Below are 3,979 nucleotides of genomic sequence, written 5' to 3'. Positions count from 1 at the left end.
CTTTTTGGTGCACGGGATAATGCTCAACCAACTGGGCTATACCAGCCAGGGCAAGAACGTGTCACTTTTGGGGAGAAGATAAGGCTAGCAAGATAAGTTGGATCCAGATTGGGAAAGGTCTGAGAAGCCATGAAGAGAAGTTTAGACCTTGTCCTGAAGACTTCTAAGTGCCTGTGAAAGTTTATTGTCTATAGTGTGAAAGAATTTGTGCTGTGGAGCAATGGTTCCTAGCCGTATAGGAGCTGTGTAGCTATCCAAGAGCTTTGTTGGGAGGCATTTGCCAATTGAGGTGAGAGATAGCAAGTAAATGAACTAGGACAGAGATGGTTCAGATGGCCTTAACCGATGTATGGGGGATATCCTCAGGAGTCTTCACAGCTAAATCATTGGGCAAAGCAGTGGAGTAAAGGAACGGAGGAGAACCCTGATGTTTTCAGCCTATAAACATGATAGGCAATAGTGCCATAATCATGAGAGGGACACTCAGGAGAAAAGCATGTTTGGTGGCAGGACTGGAGGTGTCTGAAGAGTGATTTCTGTTCTGGATATACCTGGAGATTCCCAGGAGACCATTGTGTAGTGGATCTGCTTGTGTGAGAGAATAGCTGTTTGGAGATACAGCTGCTGAAGGGATCCAGGGACAGATAGAGGGTGGTCAAAGGAGTGGATGAGGTCCTCCGAGGCGAGGGTACACTGCAAAGGCACACTGGGCTGTCTCCAGACCACTAGAGAACATCAGCAGCAGGCGTGAGACTTTGGAAAGGCACTTGGTAGATCTCCTTCCTCTGAAACGGCAGTGAGGCTGCCCGTGTCTCTGCAGCTGTCTGTCCTCAGAGCGCTCTGGGCTACCTCAGGGGCAGCTCACCTACGGGAATAACTCTTTCAGTCTGCCATCTCTCAAAATTGTTTGTCTGTTCACTATTAATATTCAGGCACAAAAACTCTGGTTCACAAGCTTGGGTTTAATGTGATGAAAATCCATATTCACCTTGAACAGGCTGTTTCAGGTAACAGATATTTATTTGATCAGACTCCATCATGCTCTCAGCTCTATCCCTGCATACAAGAACAAAGGCTCTGCCCAAGGTTTTTGTGGGGCTTTTTCCCCCCCATTCTTTTTCAATGTACTTTTTATTGAATGTATTGGGGTGACATTGGTTAATAAAACCATATGGGTTTCAAGCACACAACTCTATAACACATCATCTGCATACTGCATCATGAATCTGTTTTCATTTTGGTTTTTTGCTTAATCCCTCACCTTTTTCACCTAGCCCTCAAGTTGCCCCCTCCCCACCACAGCTGTCGGTCTGTTCTCAGTATCTATGAATCTGTTTCTATGTTGTTTGTTCGTTTATTTTGTTCCTTAGATTCCACCTATGAGTGAGATCATATGGTATCTGTCTTTCTCTGAGTGGCTTACTTCACTTAGCATAAGGTTTTGGAGACCATTGTTCAGGTCCTTCAGTCCCCAGAACATAGTAACCACAAGAAGAGACAAATTAAAAATTAATGAATGTTCTGTACTAAATGTCTTTTAGTCAAGGATATTTACGTAGATGGAAGAGCAAGAGAGGAGGGGAAGATTTGGTTGCTAACATTTTTCTTTATAATTATTAGGTGGGGCAAATTGGTGAAGAAAGTGGGGGGGGGGCGTGAGGAGAGGGGGGACAACTGAGACAAAAATAAAAGCCTGCATTCAGAAAGCAAGGCGTGCAGAGATGAGGATGTACAGACAAATGGGTACTTCGTCGCATGGTAGGCAGTACACAGTGAAGTCTGGAGTACTTCAGGGTGAGGAGCAATAACACATCTACCCGAGGCAGGTTCACCCAGAGCCTGGCCAGTCCTGACTTGAACAATGAGGCTGTCTGGACCAGCCAGAGGGCAGTAGCAGAGACTTACGTAACAAAACCAAAAAGTCTGGGGCTTATCTATCATCCATAAAAAAAAAAAAAAGAGGCTTCCTATACATTGAAATTTTGTTGTGGCCATGGGGTAGTTTTCTGCAGCTGCTGTGTTGTGCTTACCACCAAAGGAAATGTGTGTTCCCTAGTGAGAAGTGAATTAACATGCCAATAGTCAAATAAAACCACCACCCCTCTTTGAATACACATAAACACATTTGCTGAACCCTGAAAGGAAACAAACTAATTTTTTAATGACCTACAAGATCAACAGATCTTTCCTAGTGAATTAGAAGCAGATCTACATATTTTCTAAAACTACTGAATTATCACAAACCCTAACCATGGAGAAGCTTTCCAAAGCGAGCCCGAAGCAAACGAAAATTGCATTTGGTTCAAGTCGTGCTTCAGGAAGTATACTACTGTGCTATTTTAAGGAGATAACTCAAACATTGTGGACTAAGCCCATATAGAAAGCAGCATATACATATCTAGAATGAGGAATTGCTTTGGTGTTAAAATATATTATGTGTGAAACAGACTGGCTGTTGGCAAGTTAAATCAGTTGATTGAGTTTACAGAGCAGCAGAACCAAGATTAGGGCTGTGATGGCCGCATGGGCCAACTGGTCACTGTTCTGTTTGAGACCATGAACCAAAGAACCACCAAGAGACCATCTCCCACGAGGCGGAGCTGACATGAGTGCCCTTTTTCAAAGAACATAATCCATTCCAAAGTACAGAGGCTGCTGGGTTCCCCAGCACAGTGGGTTGTGACACTCACTGTTCATTAGAATCACTCAGGGGAGCTTTTTAAATCTACAGACACTCATCCTCACCCAGCGATTCCAATCCATCGGCTGGAGGGGGTTGTGCATCCCCAGTGTCTGTGTTTATGAACCCTCTCCAGGTGCTTCCAATGGGCAGTCACCACAGACCCTGGCCTTCGCCTGTCCTAGTTCGAGGATGAGTCCCCTTCCCTCCCATTCACCTTTCTTCCTGGGTCAGGGAACACATGACTACCCCTCTCCACCAACTGTCTGCAGATGGTGACAGCTAGTCACGCTGTAAGCTAAGAGAGTCGGTGATTGTCTCTAAGTGAGGTCTGATGCAATCTGATTTGTATTTTAGGAACACAACCATGTAGACAGGACAGCAGAAAGACTGATGAGGGAAAGCCTCGGAGCCAGGAGACCAGTTGGACACCTGAGCAATGTCAGCTACCAAGGTCATGAGGGAAGGGGGCCAGGGATTGGAGGGTATGAAAGTCTGAAAATATGGTTCAGACTGAACCAACACAAATTTCTTCACTGGGTCAGGGAGGGTGAAGGCAAGGAAGAAATGCAGACAGAGGATAAAAATACAAGATGGGGAAATGAAATTAAGAGTGACAAAATTAACTAAAAAGAAGGCCAGCTGACTTGGGGCAGTGGACAGAGCTTCCATCCGCCTAGAGTGCTTGCCCTCCTTTCTCACCCCTGGCCCTAGAGGGTTCCACAGAGCTGACACTAGACCAGGTACAATGGGCTTGTGTTGCAATCGTTTCTGTTTATTTCTAGACTCTGAGTTGCTAAAGGGGAGGGGCTGGTATTGTTCTTCTTTTTTCTTAGTCTCAGCCCCTAGCACATAAGCACAAAATAGGCACACAGCACATTTTTGCTGAAAGGATGAGTGACATAATGGAATTGGGAACAGCCTCACTGGAAATCTCACTGCCACAAAGTCAGCTTTGTGACAAAGACTGCTGTTTCACATGAAGAGCAGTCAAAATGCCTTATTTGCCTGGACTCAAAGGGCTCACATGAGATGCTTACTCCAGTGACAACCTGGGGGAGGAAGTGTTTCTGAGGAAAACGTTTTAGGCGTGAGGCATCTCAGGTTTGGGTGCAGCAGGTGCTTCCCAGGGTGGGCAGCCTCTGACAAAAGCCATTATCCATAGTAGGTGCCTTCTTTCAGAACGTGGGAGAGGATGCCGAGAATGGGGGGCTGAGAGCGAAGCCTGTGTCTATCCTTGTCATGGACATGGCGGGAGTGAGGGTGACAGAGTTCATGGAGGAGCCCGAAGTGAACTCC

The sequence above is a fragment of the Myotis davidii genome, unplaced genomic scaffold (genome assembly GCF_000327345.1).
Source record: "Myotis davidii unplaced genomic scaffold, ASM32734v1 scaffold269, whole genome shotgun sequence".
In the NCBI taxonomy this organism is placed as follows: Eukaryota; Metazoa; Chordata; class Mammalia; order Chiroptera; family Vespertilionidae; genus Myotis; species Myotis davidii.
Note: the sequence above shows the minus strand (reverse complement) of the source record.